The 18,506-nt window shown below is 42.9% G+C and overlaps 1 pseudogene; it reads left to right on the forward strand.

Moving 5' to 3' along the window:
• LOC139564274 (activating signal cointegrator 1 complex subunit 3-like) overlaps positions 1-18,506 on the forward strand; it is a 121,701-nt pseudogene that overhangs the window by 37,673 nt on the left and 65,522 nt on the right.

Consider the following 18,506-nt stretch of genomic DNA (forward strand, 5'->3'; position numbering starts at 1 on the left):
GTTCCGGAGTGTCCCGCAACCGTGTACCATTGTGACGAGCTAGCGTCAGGTGTCAATCCCAGCCAAGGAGGAAATGAATAAATGGAGGGGGGATAGAGAGATGCATGGTAGGAATTTTCACGGTCTCCTAGGTGACAAGAGGGATTGGAATGATTTTTTCTTTCTCCATTGGCAGACACACACACACATCAATATACCAATATGAATGTTAAAATATTGATGACAGATATAAAAGTTGGAGATGAAAGAGAGGGGTGTTGAGAACAAAATGGAGAAAGAGACCGATCAGAGAGAGTGACAGAGAGGGTAGAGACAGAGAGAGAAGGATACTGACAGGATATAGTGCTGCTTTTTATTTATTTATTTATTTTAGTGTGCTGTGACGTCGGGGACCTCTGGGTGGGCAAGGTTAACCGCCAGGTAATTGAAAAGCAGTCTGTACATCTGACCGCTGTTGACTCCGTTCACAGCCTATTCATGTGCAGCTCTAGCTGCTATCACTGGAGAAGGGCTGAGGGAGCGTCCTGTGAGGCCACACCACACCCCTACCTAGAGACTCTCCTAGACCGCACACTGCAGCCTCTTTGTCTGTCTGTCTCTTTGCATTTGTCCAGGGTGTTAGAAATGCTTATAACACTTTAACTATCATTTGTCAAGGAGCCTTGGGCTGTTATGAAGGCATATAATGTCTTATAATGCATTATGACTGTGCATTCGGCCTATACACAGGCAGGTGCTTCAGAGGCAGTGTTTTTAGTTTTTTTTGCACATAAAATCCAAGATTTACATTTACATTTAAGTCATTTAGCAGACGCTCTTATCCAGAGCGACTTACAAATTGGTGCATTCACCTTATGATATCCAGTGGAACAACCACTTTACAATAGTGCATCTAACTCTTTTAAGGGGGGGGGGGGGGGTTAGGAGGATTACTTTATCCTATCCTAGGTATTCCTTAAAGAGGTGGGGTTTCAGGTGTCTCCGGAAGGTGGTGATTGACTCCGCTGACCTGGCGTCGTGAGGGAGTTTGTTCCACCATTGGGGTGCCAGAGCAGCGAACAGTTTTGACTGGGCTGAGCGGGAACTGTACTTCCTCAGAGGTAGGGAGGCGAGCAGGCCAGAGGTGGATGAACGCAGTGCCCTTGTTTGGGTGTAGGGCCTGAACAAGGGCACTGCGTTCATCCACCTCTGGCCTGCTCGCCTCCCTACCTCTGAGGAAGTAGGGAGGATCCAACCGTCCTGAGTAGCACAGCAGAAATGTCTTTCCTGTGTTTCTCCAGCCAGCGTTTGTAATTAAGGTGTTTGTGCCGTATTGGAGCCAACAGTCAACAGCACATTGGAAGGTGTCTTTAAGACACTGTGAATTATTGATTGGTGCACAGTAAGCAAGATTGTTGCCTCTGGAAGTACAAAAAGGAGTCACCTCATCAATAAATATGACGAGGTAGAGAGGAAACAACACAAGAGTTCTCCGAAGGAGAAGGACAGGGTCTTTAGTTCTCTGGTTTCCAAGAAGAGACAAATCAGTCAGAGCACAGACAGCACTGCAGACACTGGGCTCTGTTGTAGAGCCTTCCAGGGAAGTCTGTGGGGGTCCAGTAACCCTAAAGCTGTGGGTTGTGGTTGCTCTACAAGTCTTCAGGCCGCAGCCACAGTCATAACCCACAAATCGTATCTCATATATGATCATATCAATATTTTGGTTAACCATCAAAGTTGCGGTAACTTTGATCCAGAGCACACAGAAGTACATGGAACAACCAGACTTCAGAATGATATGTGCTTCAGTGAGACGGTGAGGAAGGGTGATGGTGTGTATCTTTATTGAGAAATGACAAGCTTAGATGGACCTATAAACCATTGGGTTCAGGCCCCAGTAGAGAAATCCACCATATCTTATTCCTTCTCAACAGAACCCACAAATATAGACACATAAGAAACCGGAGTCTTTATGGTTAATTCTTTCTCCCTCCCAAAGATGTTCAGTAATTTTTTGTTGTTGAGAAGTTGACATACTTAGCCTCCATTCCTACCCACAATACACTAGGAGTTGAAGGACCCCAAACCCATTGCACAGATACCCCCAACCCTAACTACAAACACACACACACACACACACACACATCCCTCCTGTCCAATTACCGCTACATCTGACAGGCTAGCCTAATTGTTAGTGTTTTCTGCTGGAGGAGCCACGGCTGGAGGAGCCACGGCTGGTGCTCCTGACACAGGAGGAACAGGGTGCTTAAGTTCATATCTTTTAACCTCATGAATATGGAAATCCCTGCCTCTAAATTAAGTTGAGGCTCTAAAGGATGTTTTATTTTCCTCCTTTCTCTTTATGTAAATATAGGATGATAACTGAAGCAGTTATCACGTGATGTTTTGCTTGTCAAAGTTTTGGTTTATTTAATTTTAATTTTCTCCCGTCGTCGGGGAGATTAACGCCAGACTTTGCGTTGCTCCGTAGATAAACTTAGGTTATTACCTGCATCGCCGTTCATCACTGGAGGCATTAGTGTGGATGGCTCTTTGGTAAAGTATCATAGATGCAGAAGTGTGGAATACTGTATAATTAACTAATGCTGATAATGTAATGTGTTGGTATTGCTGAAACATTGAATAGACTATCTGGGACAAAGCTCAGGGAAAGCAGCCGCCCTCTAGAGCCCATTAACAGTGAGAGTAATGGAGAAATGGTGTCTGTAAGAAGCCCACTATCCACTCAACCAGGCTGACGGGCACTGTTAATGAACGTAATGTGTATCTACAGTATGGACCGCTTTGTACCACTGGGCTGACACAGTGCTGTGTGTGTGTTAGGCTGATCCGGGCCAGGGCTATCGGCTGCCAGGGATTGGCTGGGCCCTATCTTGATAGTGGGTATAGACGGGTACTGCACCACATTAAAAGCCTCGCCAATCTTCCCTGTCACACTCACCACAGGAGGCAAGGAGATAGGCCTCTCACACTCTCTCTCTCCCTCGCTGCTCTCTGTCTACATCTATCTGTTCTCTCCCCCTCGCTTTCTCTCTCCCACACACACAGACACACCTACACTCTTTCCTGTTCTTAAGTGTATGCTTCTTGTCCACCTCGCGTGTAAGACAGCACCCTCCCTCACTTCTTCCCTTTTGAGGAGACTGGTGTAGGGAAGCATCCATGTTTGATCTAAATCACCTACTGAAATCACTTTGTGTCATGCCTGGTGAAGTCCAATCGGATTGTGATGTCATCATGGTGTGACCTTTGACCTTGGTGTGGGTTTATTCCAGGTGGAGTCGACCCACAGTATGATCCGTATCCTGGCTGCCCAACTACCTGGACGTGGCCTCCTTCCTCCACGTCAACCCCTACATCGGACTCTTCTACTTCGACAGCCGCTTCAGACCCGTGCCCCTCGGACAGAGCTTCGTAGGCATCAAGACCACCAACAAGGTGACCACACACACACACACACACACACACACACACACACTGCTAACACGCATCAAGCTGACCATACTGCCAGAACTCATGTGTCTTTAGCAGGGCCACGAGTTTTGTTTTACCACGTTCTTCTGAATCATTTGACCGGGTTAAACGTAGGGGAAAGGGGATACCTAGTCAGTTGCTAAACTGAATGCATTCAACCCGAAATGTGTCTTCTGCATTTAACACAACCCCTCTGAATCAGAGAGGGTTGGGTTAATCGATGTCCATGTCATCGGTGCCCGGATAGCAGTTGTTGTTGGGAGTTAACTGCCTTGCTCAAGGGCAGAATGGCAGGTTTTTTCTCCTTGCCGGCTCAGGGATTCGAACCAGCGACCTTTTGTTTACTGGGCCAATGCTCTTAAACAGTTCTAACACAGCTAATATGTGTTTCTCTCAGATCCAGCAGCTTCACGATATGGAGGAGGTTTGCTATGAGAAGATTCTGGAGCAGATCAGAAATGGACATCAGGTAAGGTTCTCTGTACTGTGTGCGTTAGTCTGTCTCCCTCTCCAGCCCCCAGCTTTACTCCACCAGACTCACTCCACCAGCTTTACTCCACCAGACTCACTCCACCAGACTAACTCCCCCAGCTTTACTCCACCAGACTCACTCCACCAGACTCACTCCCCCAGCTTTACTCCACCAGACTCACTCCCCCAGCTTTACTCCACCAGACTCACTCCACCAGACTCACTCCCCCAGCTTTACTCCACCAGACTCACTCCCCCAGCTTTACTCCACCAGACTCACTCCACCAGACTCACTCCACCAGCTTTACTCCACCAGACTCACTCCCCCAGACTCACTCCCCCAGCTTTACTCCACCAGACTCACTCCAACAGCTTTACTCCACCAGACTCACTCCACCAGACTCACTCCACCAGCTTTACTCCACCAGACTCACTCCACCAGCTTTACTCCACCAGACTCACTCCACCAGCTTTACTCCACCAGACTCACTCCACCAGACTCACTCCCCCAGCTTTACTCCACCAGACTCACTCCACCAGACTCACTCCACCAGACTCACTCCCCCAGCTTTACTCCACCAGACTCACTCCACCAGACTCACTCCCCACGCTTTACTCCACCAGACTCACTCCCCCACCTTTACTCCACCAGACTCACTCCCCCAGCTTTACTCCCCCAGCTTTACTCCACCAGACTCACTCCCCCAGACTCACTCCACCAGCTTTACTCCACCAGACTCACTCCACCAGACTCACTCCCCCAGCTTTACTCCACTAGACTCACTCCACCAGACTCACTCCCCACGCTTTACTCCACCAGACTCACTCCCCCACCTTTACTCCACCAGACTCACTCCCCCAGCTTTACTCCACCAGACTCACTCCCCCAGCTTTACTCCACCAGACTCACTCCCCCAGCTTTACTCCACCAGACTCACTCCCCCAGCTTTACTCCACCAGACTCACTCCACCAGACTCACTCCACCAGACTCACTCCACCAGCTTTACTCCACCAGACTCACTCCCCCAGACTCACTCCACCAGCTTTACTCCACCAGACTCACTCCACCAGACTCACTCCCCACGCTTTACTCCACCAGACTCACTCCCCCAGCTTTACTCCACCAGACTCACTCCACCAGACTCACTCCACCAGACTCACTCCACCAGCTTTACTCCACCAGACTCACTCCCCCAGACTCACTCCACCAGCTTTACTCCACCAGACTCACTCCACCAGACTCACTCCCCACGCTTTACTCCACCAGACTCACTCCACCAGACTCACTCCACCAGCTTTACTCCACCAGACTCACTCCACCAGACTCACTCCCCACGCTTTACTCCACCAGACTCACTCCCCCACCTTTACTCCACCAGACTCACTCCCCCAGCTTTACTCCACCAGACTCACTCCCCCAGCTTTACTCCACCAGACTCACTCCCCCAGCTTTACTCCACCAGACTCACTCCACCAGACTCACTCCACCAGACTCACTCCACCAGCTTTACTCCACCAGACTCACTCCCCCAGCTTTACTCCACCAGACTCACTCCACCAGACTCACTCCACCAGCTTTACTCCACCAGACTCACTCCCCCAGCTTTACTCCACCAGACTCACTCCACCAGACTCACTCCACCAGCTTTACTCCACCAGACTCACTCCCCCAGCTTTACTCCACCAGACTCACTCCACCAGACTCACTCCACCAGACTCACTCCACCAGCTTTACTCCACCAGACTCACTCCCCCAGCTTTACTCCACCAGACTCACTCCACCAGACTCACTCCACCAGACTCACTCCACCAGCTTTACTCCACCAGACTCACTCCACCAGACTCACTCCACCAGCTTTACTCCACCAGACTCACTCCACCAGCTTTACTCCACCACTCACTCCACCACTTACTCCACCAGACTCACTCCACCAGCTTTACTCCACCAGACTCACTCCACCAGACTCACTCCACCAGCTTTACTCCACCAGACTTACTCCACCAGCTTTACTCCGCCAGACTCACTCCCCCAGCTTTACTCCGCCAGACTCACTCCACCAGACTTACTCCACCAGCTTTACTCCACCAGACTCACTCCACCAGCTTTACTCCGCCAGACTCACTCCACCAGCTTTACTCCGCCAGACTCACTTCCCCAGCTTTACTCCACCAGACTCACTCCCCCAGCTTTACTCCACCAGACTCACTCCCCCAGCTTTACTCCACCAGACTCACTCCACCAGACTCACTTCCCCAGCTTTACTCCACCAGACTCACTCTCCCAGCTTCCAGAGTTGTGGATTCATCCGTTTCCACTCAGCCCCATCTGCACTGTGTGTTGAGTTCCCAGTCCAGCCTGCTGGTTCTGTCTGTATCCCCTTAACATACACACACACACCTATGTGCACAACACGTACACACACTTAGGCACACCACGAGCGCACACACACATTGTCTCACTCAAACACACACAGGGCACAAGTAAATTAATCTACACACAGTTTGCCTGCTGTCAATACATTTTTTTTAAAGGATCTGAAATACTGTACCAGGTTCTGGTATCTGAATTGGAGAATGTGGTTTGTGTATAATTTATTATGTGTGGTTTGTGTTTTCAGTCTCACAGTAGGTGAGTCTAGATGTGATGTCATCTTTCTGTCTGTGGGTCACAGCCCTGGAGCCAAAACTCTCCAATAGGGAGCATCTGTCTAGGCTCCATATTAAATTGTCAGAAGTGGCTGTGACATATATTAATTTCATCTGGGAGGGTGATAGATGGAATTGTCTGGATGAAGCCCCCTGGCCCTCCTGTGCTGGGGTTTCAGCCCGGCAGACGGAACTTTAATAAGCTCTCAAACCAGCGGTTACCGTGGACGCTTCCCTCCTCACAGCTCTGCACTGATAAAACAGCTTCAATAAATAACAGTTTGCTGCAGTGGTCTATGGGCCCACAGCGAGGGTATGGAGGAGACGCCAGGCTACGCTGCTCAATCTGTGCTAACCCCTGCTTAGTATAGGTAACCCTGCAGAAAAAGAGGTTTAACTTTAGGCTAATTAATAGAATAGACTATTTAGTGATATCACATCGACATATCACATTGTGGGTGTGTGTGTGTGGCGTGTGATGTACAGCATCACATTAAGAGAATGTTTCACTTCATCTGGCGTTGCTGCCGCAAGTCATTTCCAAACCCCAGACATTCTGTAATTTCTTAAGTCACTGTGCTGAGGAGATGAAACTATCCAGCTAGGCCCTGCTGCTGCTGCCTTCAACATGGCTGAATGGTGACACATTAGACTTGAAGAGAAAGAAGAGAAGTTTCAAGCTGACATTTCAAAATGTTTGAGCTTGTAATGCATCATAATGCATCATGTAAAATGTGCTACAACATATACAGCACAGCTTTGGTGACTCCTGTCTCACACACTCATTTGACTGCTGCTATTGGACAAACTGTAGTTACTGGAAAGTACATTTCATTCCCCCCTGCCCGAAAATGAATGTAATATGATGATTATGACAATTCTTATTTTTAGTTAATGGTTATTGGCTGTAATTGTCCACTGTGATTATCTCCGCTCTACACACACACTGCACCAATGGGTTGACATGGATCCTATGCGTGAAATTAGACAGAGGGAGGGAAATCTATTTCTCTGTGTGTGTGTGTGTGTGTGTGTGTGTGTGTGTGTGTGTGTGTGTGTGTGTGTGTGTGTGTGTGTGTGTGTGTGTGTGTGTGTGTGTGTGTGTGTGTGTGTGTGTGTGTGTGTGTGTGTGTGTGTGTGTGTGTGTGTGTGTGTGTGTGTGTGTGTGTGTGTGTGTGTGTGTGTGTCCAGTGAATGTTTGGTAGTGACGTAGTGGTAAAAAAGAATGTCGGGTAAACTGATCGGTGGGTGCAGTGGCATTATGATACATTACATGTGCAAAAAAAATATCTACAAAAATTGACAACATGACCATTTGCATGACAATTAATTGATATCCAAAATTCCATAACAGGAACAGCCCTGTGTGTGTGCGTGCGCGTAGTAGTGGTGTAACTGTGCCAGCCCAGCAGTGAGGGGTTAGACCGAGAACAGTGACAGAGAAGGGGATGACACTTCTGAGCTCTGCAGCAGAACAGGAATCAATGGTGGCACATTATCTGTTCTGAGGAAACACACACCCTTCAGGCCTGTACTCACACATGTACACAGAGACACACACTCACACATGGATATTAACATGCTATCTCTCCCTTTCATATCTCCCCTCCCACTGTTTCTCATATTCTCTCCCTCCCTCACTCCTCTCTCTTGTCCCTTTATAGTGTCCTTAAAAGATGAGGGAAGTAGGGAGGGAAGTAGGGAGCGAGGTGGGGGGAGGGAGCGAGGAGGGGGGAGGGGTAGCGAAGGAGGGAGAGAGGAAGAGAGAGAGTCCTTTGCCTCCATCTCATAACTGTCTTGTATTTATTTTATTGATTGTTTTGTCTGTGGTATTGACTGTTTTACAAGGGCAGTCTGAGTGTAATAGGAAAATTACAGCCCTTCTCTGTCCTTTAACAAAAGATTAAAATGGCACCATGACCTTCTGTTGTTCTCATACAATACAGCAGGAGAGGAGAAGTATATGCAGTCACAATGGTGCTTTAGTGTGGCAAGGAACAGCACTGTACAGTAGTGCTATTAATTGAAAGAGGAATGTTGTAGCGAACAGTGTGGGCTGACCTCTACGTCTGTGTGTTTTGACCTCTGACCTTTGACCCCAGACTGACCTGTGTTTGTGTTCTCTGCGTCTCCATTCCAGGTGATGGTGTTTGTCTATGCTCAAGACTGACCTCTCTCCGTCCTCTGTGTTTTTCCCTTTGACCCAGACTGATCCGTGTCTCTGTTCTCTGTGTGACCCAGGTGATGGTGTTTGTCCATGCTCGCAATGCCACGGTGAGGACAGCCATGGGGCTGATCGAGATGGCTAAGAACCGTGGAGAGTCTTCCTTCTTCCAGCCAGACCATAGACCAGTGTGACTACGGCCAGTGTGAGATACCAGTAAGGAACACTAATCACTATTCTTCTAGACAATGTTGACTCAATTCAGTACCTACCAATACAGTAGCTAAGCTGGAGACTGTTACTCCTACCCCTATCTATCATGATATAGTGTTTGAGTGGACCAACATTACTGTAACTGTAGACTCCAGTCTACTGGAGTGTCTACTAACGTTACTGTAACTATAGACTCCAGTCTACTGGAGTGTCTACTAAAGTTACTGTAACTATGGACTCCAGTCTACTGGAGTGTCTACTAACGTTACTGTAACTATAGACTCCAGTCTACTGGAGTGTCTACTAACGTTACTGTAACTATGGACTCCAGTCTACTGGAGTGTCTACTAACGTTACTGTAACTATGGACTCCAGTCTTCTGGAGTGTCTACTAACGTTACTGTAACTATAGACTCCAGTCTACTGGAGTGTCTACTAACGTTACTGTAACTATAGACTCCAGTCTACTGGAGTGTCTACTAACGTTACTGTAACTATAGACTCCAGTCTACTGGAGTGTCTACTAACGTTACTGTAACTATAGACTCCAGTCTTCTGGAGTGTCTACTAACGTTACTGTAACTATAGACTCCAGTCTACTGGAGTGTCTACTAACGTTACTGTAACTATAGACTTCAGTCTACTGGAGTGTCTACTAACGTTACTGTAACTATGGACTCCAGTCTACTGGAGTGTCTACTAACGTTACTGTAACTATAGACTCAAGTCTACTGGAGTGTCTACTAAAGTTACTGTAACTATGGACACCAGTCTTCTGGAGTGTCTACTAACGTTACTGTAACTATAGACTCCAGTCTACTGGAGTGTCTACTAACGTTACTGTAACTATGGACTCCAGTCTACTGGAGTGTCTACTAACGTTACTGTAACTATGGACTCCAGTCTACTGGAGTGTTTACTAAAGTTACTGTAACTATAGACTCCAGTCTTCTGGAGTGTTTACTAACATTACTGTAACTATAGACTCCAGTCTACTGGAGTGTCTACTACCGTTACTGTAACTATAGACTCCAGTCTTCTGGAGTGTTTACTAACGTTACTGTAACTAAAGACTCCAGTCTTCTGGAGTGTGTACTAACGTTACTGTAACTGTAGACTCCAGTCTACTGGAGTGTCTACTAACGTTACTGTAACTATGGACTCCAGTCTACTGGAGTGTCTACTAAAGTTACTGTAACTATGGACTCCAGTCTACTGGAGTGTCTACTAACGTTACTGTAACTATAGACTCCAGTCTACTGGAGTGTCTACTAATGTTACTGTAACTATGGACTCCAGTCTACTGGAGTGTTTACTAAAGTTACTGTAACTATGGACTCCAGTCTACTGGAGTGTTTACTAAAGTTACTGTAACTATAGACTCCAGTCTTCTGGAGTGTCTACTAAAGTTACTGTAACTATAGACTCCAGTCTACTGGAGTGTCTACTAACGTTACTGTAACTATGGACTCCAGTCTACTGGAGTGTCTACTAACGTTACTGTAACTATGGACTCCAGTCTACTGGAGTGTTTACTAAAGTTACTGTAACTATAGACTCCAGTCTTCTGGAGTGTCTACTAACGTTACTGTAACTATAGACTCCAGTCTACTGGAGTGTCTACTAAAGTTACTGTAACTATAGACTCCAGTCTTCTGGAGTGTCTACTAACATTACTGTAACTATAGACTCCAGTCTACTGGAGTGTCTACTAACGTTACTGTAACTATAGACTCCAGTCTACTGGAGTGTCTACTAACGTTACTGTAACTATAGACTCCAGTCTACTGGAGTGTCTACTAACGTTACTGTAACTATAGACTCCAGTCTACTGGAGTGTCTACTAACGTTACTGTAACTATAGACTCCAGTCTACTGGAGTGTCTACTAACGTTACTGTAACTATAGACTCCAGTCTTCTGGAGTGTCTACTAACGTTACTGTAACTATAGACTCCAGTCTTCTGGAGTGTCTACTAACGTTACTGTAACTATAGACTCCAGTCTTCTGGAGTGTCTACTAATGTTACTGTAACTATAGACTCCAGTCTTCTGGAGTGTCTACTAATGTTACTGTAACTATAGACTCCAGTCTTCTGGAGTGTCTACTAACGTTACTGTAACTATAGACTCCAGTCTTCTGGAGTGTCTACTAACGTTACTGTTAGTGGGTACTAAAGTTACTGTGTGTACTGTAAAGTGGCTGTGTGCTCCTGGGCTGGCTCTCCTCTCCTCAGACAAACACAGTTATTTATGAGCATTTATTCATGAGATTTAAAGGAGAGGAAAGTGAGAGAAATTGAGGTCAGGCACCTCTTTAGAGCGGGTTCCTCAGGGGAGAGCTGTAAACAAAGAGGAAGGATGTGTGTGAGAGTCAGAGTCCTGCTCTGCCCCCGTATATACCATGAACAAACTTTACAGCACTCAGATACAGGCCAATTAACAGGCCAGGGAAGTGAAGTGGAGCTCTGTCACTCGGCGTGTGTTGTCTAAGTGTTTTATCTACTGGGTGTTTGACTGCCTTCTACGTATACTGTGAATGAGAACAGCTCAGGTGTTGAATGTGCTTGAGGAGGACAGTACTGATATGTAACCTGTAGACCATGGAGTAGAGGTCTGTATGAAGCTCTAGTCCAGTTGGACCCAACTAGACTCACTATTTCTTGTCCAGGCAGAGGAGTAGAGGAGCGTATGATCAGAACCTGCTGCTCATGATTGACTGTAGCCATGGGCTCAGGATGAATAGAATCAATCACACAGGACAGGGATCAATAGACCCGCGCTCACACACACACACACACACACACACACACACACACACACACACACACACACACACACACACACACACACACACACACACACACACACACACACACACACACACACACACACACACACACACACACACACACACACACACACACACACACCCCAGTGTCAGGGTTGGCCTGCTGCTCCCTCAGTGATTTCTGAAAGCCTCTCCACTTCACACAACTACTGTACCACTGGGGCTACGGCATGGACCGCATTCTCACTGTGTGTGTCTTTTTGTGTGTACCGTGCGTGCATGTGTTGTGCGCACACACTCTCTTAGTTAATGGTGTGTGTGCATGAAGAGTGCACAGGGGTGTATCTGCAGCAGTCCTCAGAGGACAACGGTTAGTCAGACTGTATGTCTCTCCGTATTTAAATCTCCCCCAGCAGAGAGAGAGAGCAGTACAGCAACATGAGGCAGAGTGATAAATCTACTAACCTTTCCTTTATTCCTCGGGGCCGGCCCATGATTGATGTGCATCTAATCTTCCCTCCTATTTATATGGGGAAATGTATAAATATACAAATCATATCACTTTTCACGCTTTGTAAATCCACAAATACAGACGAGAGATTATGTAGTGGGTTGAAAATGGTGCCTCGTGGCCTGGTTTGACAGAATGGATGAATTAGTTGAAGATAAAGTGTGTGTGTATGCCTGGGAATATACATATTTTAATTGTGTATAGCACAATAATACACATAATTATCTGTTGTTTATAGTGCCTGTAAGGAGACTAAAATAGACATCAGAAAGCTAATCAACTGTAAAGAGGACTGTGTGCTCCTGTTGAGCTGTGAATTAGACCCTCAGTACAGATGGGGCTGCAACACTTTAGTCAGTGATACAGTAAGATACAATTATTGTTACGTTCGTTTGATTTCTGATGTTAACCGTTAAATGGAGTAAACCCATGTTTAAAGCTGTTTGTTCCATGGTTTATACAGCATATGATTAAAGCTGGTTGTTCCATGGTTTATACAGCATATGATTAAAGCTGGTTGTTCCATGGTTTATACAGCATATGATTAAAGCTGGTTGTTCCATGGTTTATACAGCATATGATTAAAGCTGGTTGTTCCATGGTTTATACAGCATATGATAAAATCTGGTTGTTCCATGGTTTATACAGCATATGATAAAAGCTGGTTGTTCCATGGTTTATACAGCATATGATTAAAGCTGGTTGTTCCATGGTTTATACAGCATATGATTAAAGCTGTTTGTTCCATGGTTTATACAGCATATGATTAAAGTTGTTTGTTCCATGGTTTATACAGCATATGATTAAAGCTGGTTGTTCCATGGTTTATACAGCAGATGATTAAAGCTGTTTGTTCCATGGTTTATACAGCATATGATTAAAGCTGGTTGTTCCATGGTTTATACAGCATATGATTAAAGATGTTTGTTCCATGGTTTATACAGCATATGATTAAAGCTGTTTGTTCCATGGTTTATACAGCATATGATTAAAGTTGGTTGTTCCATGGTTTATACAGCATATGATTAAAGCTGTTTGTTCCATGGTTTATACAGCATATGATTAAAGCTGGTTGTTCCATGGTTTATACAGCATATGATTAAAGCTGGTTGTTCCATGGTTTATACAGCATATGATTAAAGCTGGTTGTTCCATGGTTTATACAGCATATGATTAAAGCTGGTTGTTCCATGGTTTATACAGCATATGATTAAAGCTGGTTGTTCCATGGTTTATACAGCATATGATTAAAGCTGGTTGTTCCATGGTTTATACAGCATATGATTAAAGCTGTTTGTTCCATGGTTTATACAGCATATGATTAAAGCTGGTTGTTCCATGGTTTATACAGCATATGATTAAAGCTGTTTGTTCCATGGTTTATACAGCATATGATTAAAGCTGTGTGTTCCATGGTTTATACAGCATATGATTAAAGTTGGTTGTTCCATGGTTTATACAGCATATGATTAAAGCTGGTTGTTCCATGGTTTATACAGCATATGATTAAAGCTGTTTGTTCCATGGTTTATACAGCATATGATTAAAGCTGGTTGTTCCATGGTTTATACAGCATATGATTAAAGTTGGTTGTTCCATGGTTTACACAGCATATGATTAAAGCTGGTTGTTCCATGGTTTATACAGCATATGATTAAAGCTGGTTGTTCCATGGTTTATACAGCATATGATTAAAGCTGGTTGTTCCATGGTTTATACAGCATATGATTAAAGCTGGTTGTTCCATGGTTTATACAGCATATGATTAAAGCTGGTTGTTCCATGGTTTATACAGCATATGATTAAAGCTGGTTGTTCCATGGTTTATACAGCATATGATTAAAGTTGGTTGTTCCATGGTTTATACAGCATATGATTAAAGCTGGTTGTTCCATGGTTTATACAGCATATGATTAAAGCTGGTTGTTCCATGGTTTATACAGCATATGATTAAAGCTGGTTGTTCCATGGTTTATACAGCATATGATTAAAGCTGGTTGTTCCATGGTTTATACAGCATATGATTAAAGCTGGTTGTTCCATGGTTTATACAGCATATGATTAAAGCTGGTTGTTCCATGGTTTATACAGCATATGATTAAAGCTGGTTGTTCCATGGTTTATACAGCATATGATTAAAGCTGTTTGTTCCATGGTTTATACAGCATATGATTAAAGCTGGTTGTTCCATGGTTTATACAGCATATGATTAAAGCTGGTTGTTCCATGGTTTATACAGCATATGATTAAAGCTGGTTGTTCCATGGTTTATACAGCATATGATTAAAGCTGTTTGTTCCATGGTTTATACAGCATATGATTAAAGCTGGTTGTTCCATGGTTTATACAGCATATGATTAAAGCTGTTTGTTCCATGGTTTATACAGCATATGATTAAAGCTGTGTGTTCCATGGTTTATACAGCATATGATTAAAGTTGGTTGTTCCATGGTTTATACAGCATATGATTAAAGCTGGTTGTTCCATGGTTTATACAGCATATGATTAAAGCTGTTTGTTCCATGGTTTATACAGCATATGATTAAAGCTGGTTGTTCCATGGTTTATACAGCATATGATTAAAGTTGGTTGTTCCATGGTTTACACAGCATATGATTAAAGCTGGTTGTTCCATGGTTTATACAGCATATGATTAAAGCTGGTTGTTCCATGGTTTATACAGCATATGATTAAAGCTGGTTGTTCCATGGTTTATACAGCATATGATTAAAGCTGGTTGTTCCATGGTTTATACAGCATATGATTAAAGCTGGTTGTTCCATGGTTTATACAGCATATGATTAAAGCTGGTTGTTCCATGGTTTATACAGCATATGATTAAAGTTGGTTGTTCCATGGTTTATACAGCATATGATTAAAGCTGGTTGTTCCATGGTTTATACAGCATATGATTAAAGCTGGTTGTTCCATGGTTTATACAGCATATGATTAAAGCTGGTTGTTCCATGGTTTATACAGCATATGATTAAAGCTGGTTGTTCCATGGTTTATACAGCATATGATTAAAGCTGGTTGTTCCATGGTTTATACAGCATATGATTAAAGCTGGTTGTTCCATGGTTTATACAGCATATGATTAAAGCTGGTTGTTCCATGGTTTATACAGCATATGATTAAAGCTGTTTGTTCCATGGTTTATACAGCATATGATTAAAGCTGGTTGTTCCATGGTTTATACAGCATATGATTAAAGCTGTTTGTTCCATCGTTTATACAGCATATGATTAAAGCTGTTTGTTCCATGGTTTATACAGCATATGATTAAAGTTGGTTGTTCCATGGTTTATACAGCATATGATTAAAGCTGTTTGTTCCATGGTTTATACAGCATATGATTAAAGCTGTTTGTTCCATGGTTTATACAGCATATGATTAAAGCTGGTTGTTCCATGGTTTATACAGCATATGATTAAAGTTGGTTGTTCCATGGTTTATACAGCATATGATTAAAGCTGGTTGTTCCATGGTTTATACAGCATATGATTAAAGCTGTTTGTTCCATGGTTTATAGAGCATATGATTAAAGCTGGTTGTTCCATGGTTTATACAGCATATGATTAAAGCTGGTTGTTCCATGGTTTATACAGCATATGATTAAAGCTGGTTGTTCCATGTTTTATACAGCAGATGATTAAAGCTGTTTGTTCCATGGTTTATACAGCATATGATTAAAGCTGGTTGTTCCATGGTTTATACAGCATATGATTAAAGCTGTTTGTTCCATGGTTTATACAGCATATGATTAAAGCTGTTTGTTCCATGGTTTATACAGCATATGATTAAAGCTGGTTGTTCCATGGTTTATACAGCATATGATTAAAGTTGGTTGTTCCATGGTTTATACAGCATATGATTAAAGCTGGTTGTTCCATGGTTTATACAGCATATGATTAAAGCTGTTTGTTCCATGGTTTATAGAGCATATGATTAAAGCTGGTTGTTCCATGGTTTATACAGCATATGATTAAAGCTGGTTGTTCCATGGTTTATACAGCATATGATTAAAGCTGGTTGTTCCATGGTTTATACAGCATATGATTAAAGCTGGTTGTTCCATGGTTTATACAGCATATGATTAAAGCTGGTTGTTCCATGGTTTATACAGCATATGATTAAAGCTGGTTGTTCCATGGTTTATACAGCATATGATTAAAGCTGGTTGTTCCATGGTTTATACAGCATATGATTAAAGCTGGTTGTTCCATGGTTTATACAGCATATGATTAAAGCTGGTTGTTCCATGGTTTATACAGCATATGATTAAAGCTGGTTGTTCCATGGTTTATACAGCATATGAGTCAAGCTGTTTGTTCCATGGTTTATACAGCATATGATTAAAGCTGGTTGTTCCATGGTTTATACAGCATATGATTAAAGCTGTTTGTTCCATGGTTTATACAGCATATGATTAAAGCTGTTTGTTCCATGGTTTATACAGCATATGATTAAAGCTGGTTGTTCCATGGTTTATACAGCATATGATTAAAGCTGTTTGTTCCATGGTTTATACAGCATATGATTAAAGCTGTTTGTTCCATGGTTTATACAGCATATGATTAAAGCTGGTTGTTCCATGGTTTATACAGCATATGATTAAAGTTGGTTGTTCCATGGTTTATACAGCATATGATTAAAGCTGGTTGTTCCATGGTTTATACAGCATATGATTAAAGCTGTTTGTTCCATGGTTTATAGAGCATATGATTAAAGCTGGTTGTTCCATGGTTTATACAGCATATGATTAAAGTTGGTTGTTCCATGGTTTATACAGCATATGATTAAAGCTGGTTGTTCCATGGTTTATACAGCATATGATTAAAGCTGTTTGTTCCATGGTTTATAGAGCATATGATTAAAGCTGGTTGTTCCATGGTTTATACAGCATATGATTAAAGCTGGTTGTTCCATGGTTTATACAGCATATGATTAAAGCTGGTTGTTCCATGGTTTATACAGCATATGATTAAAGCTGGTTGTTCCATGGTTTATACAGCATATGATTAAAGTTGGTTGTTCCATGGTTTATACAGCATATGATTAAAGCTGGTTGTTCCATGGTTTATACAGCATATGATTAAAGCTGGTTGTTCCATGGTTTATACAGCATATGAGTCAAGCTGTTTGTTCCATGGTTTATACAGCATATGATTAAAGCTGGTTGTTCCATGGTTTATACAGCATATGATTAAAGCTGTTTGTTCCATGGTTTATACAGCATATGATTAAAGCTGTTTGTTCCATGGTTTATACAGCATATGATTAAAGCTGGTTGTTCCATGGTTTATACAGCATATGATTAAAGCTGGTTGTTCCATGGTTTATACAGCATATGATTAAAGCTGTTTGTTCCATGGTTTATACAGCATATGATTAAAGCTGGTTGTTCCATGGTTTATACAGCATATGATTAAAGTTGGTTGTTCCATGGTTTATACAGCATATGATTAAAGCTGGTTGTTCCATGGTTTATACAGCATATGATTAAAGCTGTTTGTTCCATGGTTTATAGAGCATATGATTAAAGCTGGTTGTTCCATGGTTTATACAGCATATGATTAAAGTTGGTTGTTCCATGGTTTATACAGCATATGATTAAAGCTGGTTGTTCCATGGTTTATACAGCATATGATTAAAGCTGTTTGTTCCATGGTTTATAGAGCATATGATTAAAGCTGGTTGTTCCATGGTTTATACAGCATATGATTAAAGCTGGTTGTTCCATGGTTTATACAGCATATGATTAAAGCTGGTTGTTCCATGGTTTATACAGCATATGATTAAAGCTGGTTGTTCCATGGTTTATACAGCATATGATTAAAGTTGGTTGTTCCATGGTTTATACAGCATATGATTAAAGCTGGTTGTTCCATGGTTTATACAGCATATGATTAAAGCTGGTTGTTCCATGGTTTATACAGCATATGATTAAAGCTGGTTGTTCCATGGTTTATACAGCATATGATTAAAGTTGGTTGTTCCATGGTTTATACAGCATATGATTAAAGCTGGTTGTTCCATGGTTTATACAGCATATGATTAAAGCTGTTTGTTCCATGGTTTATACAGCATATGATTAAAGCTGGTTGTTCCATGGTTTATACAGCATATGATTAAAGCTGGTTGTTCCATGATTTATACAGCATATGATTAAAGCTATGCGTAATAAAGGGATTGCATATAGATGTGCTTATGCTATGTCAACAAACGCTATAGTC

The sequence above is a fragment of the Salvelinus alpinus genome, chromosome 35, assembly GCF_045679555.1.
Source record: "Salvelinus alpinus chromosome 35, SLU_Salpinus.1, whole genome shotgun sequence".
Taxonomy (NCBI): Eukaryota; Metazoa; Chordata; class Actinopteri; order Salmoniformes; family Salmonidae; genus Salvelinus; species Salvelinus alpinus.